This window comes from Paramisgurnus dabryanus, chromosome 7, assembly GCF_030506205.2.
Source record: "Paramisgurnus dabryanus chromosome 7, PD_genome_1.1, whole genome shotgun sequence".
Taxonomy (NCBI): domain Eukaryota; kingdom Metazoa; phylum Chordata; class Actinopteri; order Cypriniformes; family Cobitidae; genus Paramisgurnus; species Paramisgurnus dabryanus.
In genome coordinates, this window is record NC_133343.1 from 42,870,955 (window position 1) to 42,884,534 (window position 13,580).

General features: G+C 35.3%; 1 long non-coding RNA gene across 1 annotated transcript; it reads left to right on the forward strand.

Moving 5' to 3' along the window:
- The first annotated feature begins 4,301 nt into the window (after nucleotides 1–4,301).
- On the forward strand, nucleotides 4,302–12,079 carry LOC141282390 (uncharacterized). The gene is made up of 4 exons (XR_012337001.1): nucleotides 4,302–6,029; nucleotides 6,138–6,242; nucleotides 9,321–9,342; nucleotides 11,007–12,079. It is a non-coding gene; the product is annotated as an uncharacterized lncRNA (long non-coding RNA).
- Nucleotides 12,080–13,580: the final 1,501 nt, after the last annotated feature.

Genomic DNA, 13,580 nt, shown 5'->3' on the forward strand with positions numbered 1-13,580 from the left:
CGAGTCTGAACATTTTTAACAATTTCACAGGATAAACGTTTACTTGAGAAGTTTAGTTTAGTCTAGCTGTTTGCATGTTTTAGTATGATGCTAGCATGATTAAACAAAGTTACCATGACTTAACATGAAGCTAACACGATTTAACATCATTTAACAAAGTTAACATTATGTTAGCATAATTTAGAATGAAGTTAGCATGATTTAGCATAAAGTTAGCATGATTTACTACAAAGCTATAGCCTATAGTTTAGCATGAAGCTCCCTGCTGAAAAAACTGCATCACACCAGCATGGACCAGCGTGGAAATTATGCTGGTTTGATGCTGGTTTAGCTGGTGGTTTCAAGCACCAAAACACAACATATGCTGGTCTTGCTGGTATGACCAGCATGGGATGCTGGTGCTACTGCTTGTTTGGTGCTGGTTTAGCTGGTGCTAATGCTGGTGCTGATGCTGGTTTAGCTTGTGTTCAGTAGCTAACCAGCACCAAAACACAACATACTGTATGCTGGTCTTGCTGGTATGCTGCTTTGTTCAGCAGGGCTAGCTTGATTTAATATGAGGCTAGCTAGGATGATTAGCTAGGATGCTGCTATGCAGTTGCTATGTAATTGTTAGCTACAAGATCAGAGTATGCAGTAAACATGAAGGTTTTGATGCTTGAAACTTCAATATATTTAAATTCATTATTAGTTGGGAAAACATTTATGCAGCATTTTTCGGACAATAATGTAATGCATAATGATATTCATGTTTTTTTACATCTGGGAACTGATACACAGTATACTTTAAAGCAACACTAAAGAGTTATTGCTCTTTGCTCCCCCTACAGGTTAGAAGCGTAATTGTTCATTACCACTGTCGTAAATACTGCAGCATAGCTGGCTCTGATTGGATTGTAGGTCTGCCGTAAAGCAAGTTTTTGTAGTTTTCACTCGAACTACAGGACCACTACCCGACGGTTGGAAACTTCTTTAGTGCGGTTTTGGCCAATAGAGGGCTGCAAAGCGAATGTGAAAGTGCCATTCACCCTGTTTCGAGTGGATGAACCACTGAAACTTTTTTGGAAACGTTATTTTAAGGTAAAAAAAACTCTTTGGTGTTGCTTTAATGCACACTGCTGTTGTTTTTATGTGAATATTGATGCATCTTTTCCTTTATCTATGTTTTAGACAAGATAAATAGGATGTTGACCTTTGATTTTTCCCAGCTGGTGCTTTACTGCAACATCTATGTGAATTGTTTGCCATTTAAGAGGTTCACAAATAGTCACTAGGATAATGACACTGATGATAGTGTGTCTGTACCTATTGATTGAAACCTTTATTGCCCCGAAGGGAATTTGTTCTGCACTCAAGGAAGCCACATTAACAAACATCCAACGACATTGCAAACATAAAAAAACAAAACATAAACAACACAAGACAATAATAATAGCAATAATAATGGCCTAAAATAAGTCCAATATCTAAATAAATCGATAGCTAATTAAAAATGTCTAATTAAAAATGTCTATAAAAAATTATTTTTTGTGCCTCTGTCTGATCTGTTCAGTAACTGAATGCTCCTCGGTACAAATGACGTAATGGCACGTTTCGTTTTTGTTGATGGCATTCGAAATCTACATCCAGATGGGAGTAAGAAGAACTCTAAGAAAAGTGGGTGGGATGGATCATCCAGTATCCTCAATGCCAGATTGAGGGTATACTGGTCTGTAAGATTGGAGATGGTTTTAACATCAGATCCAGTAATTTTTCTGCCCATTTTAGTCACCTTATCCAGCATATTCCTGTTCTATCAGTGCCATCTTATCACTGTGTAATATTTTAGGCCAGAGCTTCCCAAACTTAACACTGGTAAGCCCCCCAAAAAACATAGCAAAAGCTCCACGACCCCCCCCCCCCCATTTGTAGTATAACATATATTTTTAATAAAGCCGATTGTCTCTTTGCACATTACCAACATTTAATAACCAGTTTTTAAGAATCTCATGTGAATCATGAGAACTATGGAAAGTATTTTATATTCTGTTGAAAGATGACGTGAAAATTCTTTACAAATAAATGAAGAGTCTCGTTGCAAAACGAGATAAATCCATTTTTTTACATTTTTGTGAAAATATGTTTATTATTATGTTATCATGTTATTATTTTGTTTTATGGTGCTACTTAGCTGTATTTTTTAAGTTATGAAGGTTTAAATCAAAACAAAACAACTGCAGTTGAATTGAAATTAATTGGAATGCACAACCAAAAAACAAGATTTCTGAACAATTAAAAAAATGGTGGTTATCTCGTTTTGCAACGAAACTCTTCATATATAAAACCATAACACTACATACTTTCTGCATAGTATTTACCATTATAACACAAAGGGGTGGTTTCCCGGACAGGGATTAGACTAGTCCTAGACTAAAATAAATATAAGAGCTGTCCAAACTGAAAACAACATGCACTGACATATCTTAAAATACATCAGTGCCCTTTGTTTTTCCTTAAAATGCACGCCAGTATGTTTTTAGTAAGGCATTTTTATTCAAACTAGTTATATTTCATATATTGTCCTGTCTTAAGCTAATCCCAGTCTGGGAAACCACCCAAAAGTGTGTAACAGAAGCTACATAGCTCACAAATAGTTCATAAATCTATTGCAATGAATTACATAATATGTTAAAAAATATAAAAAAATATATAAAAACGTTTAAGCAATGTATCTCACCTCAGTATAGTAAAAAAATGAAATAAATATAAACAAATATACAATATATACATAAATACGCTTTAATATCACATGATTTTTTTATTTAGCCTAGTCAAGGTCCCCCGCAGTACTGCGACGGCCCACTGGGGGACAGCGGCCCACAGTTTGGGAAGCACTGTTTAAGGCAAAGAATTTATCAATTTATTGTAGAATTGTCCATTTTGGGCATTTCTCAAAGTTAATCAATTAAATAAAATAACGAACAAAATGATAAGCATTTTATATATATAAGAGCAAATGAGTTCATATGGCCATTGATAGCATTATATTTATTTTATTTTCATTTATATTACTGTTTAAGGAAGCTTTTCTTGTTTTATTATTTTTAATATTATGGTTTAATATTGTCTGCCCCATATCCAAAGCTCAAATGTGATCATATTTTATATATATTTTTGAAATACTTTTGTTACACGACTAGTATTCAGGTATTAGGTAACATCACGTGATTAATTCAAACCAATGAGACGACAGCTTTGGACGAGAGTCTGTAGCTAATGAGCTTGCTTCCGGTAACTTCTCACTGGTTTTGCCTTCACTGAGCGAGCGCCACTTTCTCAGCTATCTCTTGAGGTAGGTCAAATTTCCTCATAAAAGTCTTAAAATTTCACAGACAGACGGTGGATTAATCAATTTGATGATTTTAAATATGTCGATTGTTAATTTAGATGAGTGTAATATTACTTACGTTTAAACAATAAAGAAATATAACGGATTATCTTCTGCTATCATTGTTTTCTGAGGTAAATTATGCGTTGGAAAAAAACAAACGGATAGTTCAAATAATTGTAGCCTAAGAAATTGTGGCTAAAGCCCATTTTTATTGTTTATATGATTTTAGTTTGATATATTGTTAATGTGAACCGTTAAACGGACGGACCGACCGAACAATTTCAGTGAGGGAAAAGGTAACCGTTAACTTAAGTGGTTGTCAGACACTCAGGCGTGTGCCTGTTTTTGGTAACAAAAATCAACTTAACCGAGGTTATATGGATGGTAGGAACAACCATTTAAGTTGTGGACTAACATATGCAATTATATATAATAAATGCATGGTGTCGTCTATAGAAGAATAACATAACGTTACGTTACTCGAAGCTACAGTGACAACTGCAGGCGAGGCTTTACTTAAATGCCTTGTTTGTTCATGAGTTTTTGACCTGTTTCATATTTTATCATAGTTTTTACGTTCATTTTGAAGTTATGGTAACTTAACTTATTTGTTTAAGATACGTTTGGTAGGCGCGAACATAGATATGTATATAAAGGCTAGATGGCTCAAGGCGGAGTCCCTAACGGCATCACCTGGCGGCCATCTTACGACAGGGCGCTCGCTCACTCGTAGCATTGAGTTTAATGGTGCAGGTACTTTTAAATGACCATAACTTGCTCAATTTTCTACCGATTTTCAAACGGTTTGGATTTTTACAAACGTTATTAACGTGGCTAGAATTTAAGCAAGTTATGGTCATTTAAAAGTACCTGCATCATTAAAACTCAATGCTACGAGTGAGCGAGCGCCCTGTCCTAAGATGGCCGCCAAAATGCGGACGTTGCACTCAATTGGCCAGCAGCGCAGACGAGCTTTATATACATATCTATGGGCGCGAACCCGGGAGGTCGCGCCCAGCTTGAGCTTCCGCATTATTAACACTGGGCTGCGTTCAGCCCCGACAAAACGTTGCACAACGTTTATTAAACTGAAACGGTGATGCATTGAACACCCTGTTGTGATGACGCAAAAGTTGCAACTACGGTAGCTGAGGGGCCATTCTTTGTGTTCTTTTTTAAATGTTTCTGAAGCCTGACGAAATCGTTATAAATGTGTGTTTAATACTGTAAAATACCCTCGATGTTACAGTCACTGACCTTGCCGTCCAGAATGAAAGACAACATTCCAACTTGAACCCATTGAGCGAGCTGTCTCTTTACTACCGCGTGGTTTTAAACATCTTGCCGCTGATTGGGCTGACATTTGTGACACACCCACCAAACAAGAGAAAACGCTTCTAAAACCTGTTGCATTCCGTTGCACACCGTTTCCAGGAAACATGTCGTTCAACCCGGAAACCGTAGCAAAACGTTGCGCACCGGTGTGAGATTGAACGTGCCCCTGTTATGCTGCGTTCCAGGGAACCGGTGTTGTGTCGAACTCAGTTCCCCCTATGTTTCCCTTTAGTGTAGTGCTTTTATAGCGTTTTCATCACGTTACATTTAGAAAGATTAAAGATTTGAATTGGTTATACTAAAAAGGCATAATATCATGTATTTTATAATACAATTTATTAAATATTTCATACATTTGACAGTTTTTTATTAGGGTATTTCTTTTAAAATATAGCCTGTCTTTTTCTCTTTTTTCTTTACTGGTTGTTTTAAAAATGTAATGTTTGCATACATAAATAAATAAATATTATACATATAATATGATTCATACTGTAAAAATAATTGACTTACCATTAAGAACAATACAGATACATTACAGAAATGCACACATATACATCTCAGTAGCCATTAAAACTTTAAATATATAAATAATAAAACCTATAACGTGATAAAAACGCCATAAAAACACTACACTGAAGGGAAAAATAGGGGGAACAGACTTCGACACAACACCGGTAACCCGTAACTCACGAGTTCAAAACCACGACTCACGACTTTGAACTGGGAGTACATTGATCTAGTACGAGTTCACGGGTGGGAAGTCACGGGTTTGACTGCCGTTCCAGTGCACTTTCACCGGTAGAAGGTTGTAAAAACACGAGTTACAGGCTGCCTGGAACGCATAGGGTCGTGAGTCGTGGTTTTGAAGTCGTAACTCACGAGTTTAAAAGCCTGCCTGGAACGCAGCATTAGCTTCACTGTTATTTTAATTGCGAGAGACGAAAAAATGTTTGAACAAAGAGCCTAGGTAGTGGGAAGTACACAAAATACATGCAGTTTTTTCTAGTGTAATGTTTATTAATATGTTGGAGGCAATTCCTCAAAATCTACTTTATAAAATATACTATTGTAAACAGAATATGGTTGGTATATCAACCCTTATGATTTGATAATAATGTATGTTTTTTTTTTCTCTTTCCCCTGTACTTTTGTTACATCATTTTTTTGCTGTCTAGACATTTTTGTGGTAAGTCATTTATATAACAATCTCTGTTGCAACATAATACTTTTTTTCTGAACAGTTAACCTTGCACATGATATTTAAATAGTAATGTTTAATTTTTCTTTCTTTTGCTCTTTTGAAAACTTTAACTGCTTTAGCTAAGTAAGTATTGTTTTTGAATGTCAAATTCTTACTAAATGTACAAGTTGTGACATATTTTATTTAGATATTTAGTGACCATTTATTTTTCTTCTGTTTGATTTTCTCTAGACCTCAGCCAAATTCCTGGTTTTGCTGGGCAACAGCACCTATTTAATACAATTTTTTATAGCGAACCCAAAGGCTCTTTTCAGAGCCATCCACATTGCGTCACTGGTAAGTCATTTTCAATTACTTTTGAATCAGTAATTGCCTAATGACATTATAACATTGTTTTTTTTGTTAATGTAACAGATATTGTTTACCAATGTTTATTGTTGTTTGTCAGTTTTGGCCATTTCAGCATGTTTGAAATAGGGGTGTAACGGTTCAAATTACTCACGTTTCGGTGCGTATCACGGCTTAGGGTCACAGTTTCAGTACACATTGGTCACAACAGGCTGCTTTACAAAAATAAAAACCTAAGCCGTTTTTAACCTCTGCCAAAATCAACATTTTCACTTAAGAGCACTAGTATTATTATACTATATACCAGCTTTACTGTGCAATTCAATATGAACATATTGAAAATAGCTTAGAACACTGGATTACTTTTTATATTATATGCCGCTATCTTCAAGTTTTTTTTGCAAGAAGATAGGTTTGTTAAAATTCAAACACAGAAGGCAATTTGTGCTGTTTCTGTCTCACCTGCAATCGTGTGCTATCAACAAAACCCTGGTGATGACGTGTAAGGGACTCGTCATATTAGATGTATTGCCTTAGGCATACAGCACTTGCGAATTTTACAGTTTTGTCCACATTTTCTTGAGCATCGCTGCTGCAGTAGACTTAAATGCAGCTGGGGATGACTCTGTTAGCGTCTTTTCTCCTTCGTTTGCCGTGCTAAACGGTCTGTGAAACACACAAACACGCGAGGATGAACTGTGAGGTTGGCAACAAATTTGCATACTTCGAGTTGATTGGACAGGTACTCTCACCTTAACACATGCAGAGATTATTCAGAACCATACATTAGCTTTTTTATGCATCGTTTTTTCACCAAACTATAATAGAAATGTGCGGTCGAATTAAACACGGTGCACGTGCGTCCCAAACTGTGGGCGGAAAACAGGACGATTCGATTCTTTACCGAGAACCGTTACACTCCTAGTTTGAAAGTAAAACTGACTTTATTGAAGATGTACTCCACCTTCAGAAATAAAAATTATAGATTTTTTTACTTAGCCCCATCTAAGTCATCTAAGGTATTTATGCCTTTTTTTCATGAGCTGAACACAATCAGAGTTCTAATTATTAATATACTGGCTCCTTTTTGCTTTGTAATAAGTTTGATCATGGACCAAACATTTACGATCTCAAAAAAGTCCATCCATCCATCCATCATTAAAGTAATCCATATACAACCCAGTGGTTTAATAAATGTATTTAGAAGCAAAGTATAAGGTTTATAAGAAAAAGTTTAGTTCTGAGCACTTTTAGTGATTAGTTACATATACGTAATTTTATAAAACAAAATCAACTATAGATTTAAATATAGTGGTATGTAAAATCTTATTGGTTCTTGTGTTTCATCATGAGTTGTGACAAAACTGACAGTCGTTAGACACTAAATGTATTATTGTCTGTTTATTTAAGGTATGTTTTGTAACTAAAAGGTCAAAATATGAATTGTTTTTTTATTAACCCACTGGATACATTAAATTTTGATTACTTTAATAATGGATGGATGCAGTTTTTGGAGCTTCTAAACATTTGGTCTCTGATCAGAGCCATTACAAAGCAAGGAACAGCCAGGGTATTATTTAATATAGGTCTGGTTGTATTCAACTGAACAAAGAAAGACAAACATCTTGGATGACAAGGGGGTGAGTTAAAAAAATTTTTAATTCTGAAGGTGGCATTTTACAGTTTAGGTTCTATTGTGTTGCCTGATGCGATAATTTATTAAATTAACAATCTTTACATTAATACCACAGGAAAGGGAACATTTTGAACAGGAATATCATATAATTAATTGTTTATTCTGAAGCATATGTGACTAACTAGATCATTTTGGGTACGACTAAATAAGATCAAGACTTAATTTTTACCAATTATTATAGGACAGCAGAAACACTGAAGTTTGAATGACATAATACTGCACATTGTGGACCTTTGTATTTAGAAACTATTTAGACCCCCTACACAGTTCAATTTTGTTAGGTCTCAATATGATACTACAATAATCCCCCCCCCCTCTTATTATTAATCTGCACTCAGTACCCCATTATGAGAAACTGAAAACAGGATTTGGAAATGTCTAAATGTATTTAAAAGAAGAAAAAAAAAATGAAATTATTCAGACACTTTACTTGGTAGTTAGTTGAAGCACTTTTTGCAGCAAGTACAGCCTCGAGTCTTTTTGGGAATGACGCAACAAGCTTTGCACATCTGGATTGAAGGAATTTCTGCCATTCTTCCTTTTAAATCCTTTCAAGCTCAGTGAGTTTGGATATGAACTGTCGGCTGACAGCCGTTTTCAGGTCTCTCCAGAGATGCTTGGTGAGGTTGAAGTCAGGGCTTTGGTTGGTCCACTTCTCACATAGTTGTCCCTAAACCACTACTGTGTTGTCCTTGTTCTTTGCTTAGGGTCATTTTCATAAGGTTTTAGTGAGGATATCTCAGTGGACTCGAGTCAAGGTGTAGAAAATCTCGGCATTGATCAACACAAATAAATGGCACCTAAACAAAATTTCTAGTGTTATCGCAAAGGGTCTGAATACTTAAGTAAATGTGAAATTATTTTTTTCCTTTAAAACATTTTACAGAAATGTCTTAAATTCAGTTTTCACTTTGTCATTATGGGGTACTAGATGTTGATTAATGAGAATGATTTAAATTCTTTTTTTTTTTTTTTGAGTCAGAAGATTTAAATTAGGCCTTGAAAAGCTGCATCTGACATGGGACTTTTATTAACACACCCCCAGGTTCACAGACAAGGTTTAGTAAAACACATCTTAAGATATGCCAGTGCCATTGATTTGTCTTATGATACACACCAGTAATGTCTTCTTCAAAGGAGTGCTTTTTAAAGATGTCCACAGTGTTTAATATTGTGACAACTGCATTATCTTTGGAAAGTAATATAATTTTAAATTCTTGAGGTGTATATAAATTATTAAAAGGATTAATGCAAACATAACAAATTTGCAAATAAAGTAAAGGGGTTTAAGTACTTTCTAAATACACTGTAAATGTGGTCATGCCTACTTTGAACTAATTTGTCGTTTTTGTTGATTTTGTTTTTCCTAGATTGGACATCTAATTCATCTTTGTTAGTAACAGTTACATATTTCACATTTAAAGCAATAGTTCATCTTATGTTTATAAGCTTACCCCCAGGCCATCCAAGATGTAGGTGAATTTGTTTCTTCAGTAAAACACAAATATAGATTTTTAACTCCCAACTGTTTCAGTCTGTCAGATGTATAATGCATGTGGGTGGTAACAAAACTTGATAGAGGAATGTACAGACAAATCCAAATTAAACTCTGCGGCTCATGACGACAACTCAATGTCCTAAGACATGAAACGATCGGTTTGTGCAAGAAACCGAAAAGTATTTATATAATTTTTTTACCTTCAATACAGCACTATGCCTAAAGGAGTACGTGTGTGCACATCTTCTTCTTGGTGTTTAAGGGTGGGTTGCAAACCAACTTCATAAGAGCATACCGCCACCTACTATATCGGTGCCCCGTATAGTGCTTATGCACCCTCATGCAGTGCACCCGATACAATAGGTGGCAGTATGCACCTATGAAGTTGGTTCGCAACCTGTTGGTTCAGTTTTATCTCTTAGGACATTGATGTGTCGTCACGAGCCGCAGAGTTATTTTTCTCTATCAAATTTTGATACCATCCACATGCATATTCACTGAGAGACTGAACGGTTGGAGTTAAAAATCTACATTTGTGTTTTACTGAAGAAACAAAGTCACCTACAATTCGGATGGCCTGATGGTAAGCTGATAAACATAAAAATTTAATTTTTAGACAAACTATTGCTTTAACAATGGGGGAGATATGACTGGGATTTTATTAAAATAATTTTACTAAGGCTGAATAATATTACTCAACATAAAATTTGTACAGATTAAAAAATTACTACATATCACATACCTGGCTGTCAGAATATTGCGCATTACATGCCCAAAACATAAGATCATACATCGTCCTGCTGTCTAGTCAATCTGAACACAACAAACCCATGTGTAGTCGCATCCTTGTTTCTGCCAAAATGGCAAATCCAATATGGTTTAAAGGTAGCATCTAGTAACTGCAATGCACAATTGATTTTCACTGCCTGGTTACTTTATGACCTCATGAAGGAACAAACACTATTAAATTTAATCAGCAGTTTGCATGGAAATATGAAAAATATTATATGATTTTAAAAGAAGAAATCAGAGTCAGTTTGTGTCACACACTTAACACTCTGTACAGAGCATCAGCTTTTGACTGCCCCACCCTTAACAGAATGGACATACAGACTGGACCTATATTCTGTGTAACCAAGATAATATAATTCAGCCTTTTCAAAAACTGATATTGGAGTGTATTTTTAATATGATCTTAATACTTTGAGTTTAAAACAAAAATTTTAACTTATTTTTGTCCTGCAGTATGTTTTGTACAATTAAGTATTTACTGTTAATCATTCTGTAATATGCGTGCTTTTTTGACTTTAGAATGTAACTAACTTGTTTTTTTTCTCTTTGTGTTGTGTTTGTTTGTTATGTCCTGTCCTGACCTTTATATACATTTTCTTTCAAACTTTTATCTTGCTAAAATCATTGCTTCTCTTCTATTCTGTACTTTTACTTCACAAAAACCTGGCTGCACATTTCAAAACGTTGCTGCTTTGCTTGCTTGCTTGCTTCCTCTTCAAACGCAAACTGCATTTAAACACTGCAAAACATGCAATGCATACCCAAGCAGCTTGCCTCTTAAAAACTGCCAGGAAACCCAAAAAAACACAGATTCAACTAAAAAAACAAAGCCTATAATTTCTACCCAAAAACAACGACCCATTTTTTTACCCCACCCAGCCAATCTGTTGCCCTAACCCCAAAACACCGACTTTCCCCAAAACAGAACGTCCCTTTAACCTTTTGCTTTGACAGAAAGAGTGAGAGCAGAACTACCTGCAGCTCCAGTGTGCCCTGCTGCCTTGAGTGTCTTCACAAAGCAACGTTGATTAGAGGACTGCGTTGGGAAATCAACACCATCAACACACACAATAATTGACTATAGTTTTAAAATTACATAATTTCCTATAGTCTTTTAGACTGCTTATAATAGATAATACACATTACAGTACTTTTAAAAGTCATTAATATATCAGTAAAAAAAAATTGTTTTAGCAAGTTCATCTTTGAAACGTATTACATTTATATCTGAGTCTTTTCACATTTGCCTATACTCTACTAATTAATTGCATTAGTAATTTTGCCTTTGGTTATCATTTCTGTAAAATATTGAGGTTAACAGTTCCATTGCTATAGTCTTGTGTGTTTGTATATCCAATTTCTTGACTGTTTTAACGGTAAAATTTTAGTACAGTACTTTAATATATCAGTAAAATATTCTAAGTTTGACTGTTGTTGTAACTGCTATTTGAATAGACTACATTTAAAGGTCATTAAAATATTTTGGTTTGCCAAGTTCCTCTTTGAATCTTACCACATTGTAACATTTACCTTTATTAATTGATTGCATTACTGATATTGCTTTTGGTTAACATTTTTGTACAATATTGGGGTTGACGGTGTTTGACAGTATAACAGTTCAATTGCTATAGTTTAGTGTGTTTGTATATTTAATTTGTTGACTTGTTACTGAAATTTCAGTCCTGTACTTAAAAAGCTAATTAATATATCAGTAATATATTTACAGTTTGACTCTTGTTGTAATTGATATTTGAGTGCAGTACATTTAAAGGTAATTAAAATATCAGTGAAGTATTTTGGTTTGGCAAGTTCATATTTGAATCTTACCACGTTGTAACATTTGCCTTTACTAATTGGTTGCATTACTGGCATTGCCTTTAGTTAACATTTTATAATTCAGTGAAATACAAAGGGTTGACGGTATAACAGTTACATTGTGTGTATGTAAATACAGTAGGTTGACACTTGTTACTGTGGTATACTAGCATAACGTATAATAAGCATTAATATTCATTGAGTGGGTCTTTGTATTTGTTATTAAGGTTTTATCCGGAAAATTTGCACTTGTTTAACATACGAAAGGTACTTTGCTATAAACAGATCTTTAGATTTCTAACACCTGTTCCATCGTCATGCCACGTAAAGGTAAACGAAGTGAAGCCCAGAAGCAGCGCAGAAAGGTAGAAGCTTCACTGTGCATTAACTCCGTGTCAAGTGCAAGTGACGTAAGCCCAGACGTGCTTTCTGTTACGGCGTCACACTGTCAAAGTGACCCGAGGTACAATATATATTCTAGAGGCCAACAGTGCACGTGCAATTCCTTAATGTTTCTCGCGGTGCACAACGAACGTAATGAGCTGGACAGTTTGGAATTAGATGACATTTTAAAGAAAGGTGATGCTTTGTACACTCTTGTCAAGCAAACACTACAGAGTAAAGGACAATTTCGGAGCAATTTCCTTGATTTTGATGAGCTACCGGATAAACTTGAGACAAACTTGTGCTCTTACAACATCATTAAACATGGCCAGAGGTTTGGATTACTAAGAGATGCACCTGCACTAGGCAGCTATGACAACCTCGAGAATACTCTGCAATGTCTCAGAAGTGAAATCAGCAACTGCCTGTTTTTGTGTGGACTTTATTGTGTTGCTTTGTTTAGAGATCGCTCAGGGAGGTTTGGATTTTTTGATTCACACTGCAGAACACCAGATGGCATGTCTACTAATGATGGCACGGGTACTGCTGTAATGTTGACATTTTCACGTTTAGAAGACATGATAGAGAGACTGTTGCTGTTGTTTCAAGGGTGTTTCCAGTTAAGCGATAACGTGCAATTTGATCTGCTGCCAGTATCATTCACAAGCACAACAGTATGTACTGATGTCTCCATGGAGTATCTTGATAACATAGAGCCGTGTGTAGCATCTCAATTTCTGTCCACTAATGACCAATGTGCATCGTCACAACAGCAAATTCAGGTCCGAAATCCAGTTCAGTGTCCAGTCAACATAACAGATGAAGATGAAATGGAGATTCAAACTACTGTAACTGACAATTTGGACAGAGACAAAAATGTTCAATTAAATAAACTTTCTCATTACATCTCAAAAGATTCCTCAATTCAAATTATATTGTCAGATCCAAATGATCACTGTTTGGAAACATCTGACTTGAATCAACAATCAAAAAAGCTTAACAAATCCAGAAGGCGCAAGGATACAAGATACAAGATAAAATGGCACAAAATTGATTTAAAACAAGACAGGAAACAGACAAAAAAAACTGAGCATTACAAAACAAGTACAGAATACAAGGAAAGACATAACCAAGCAAAGAA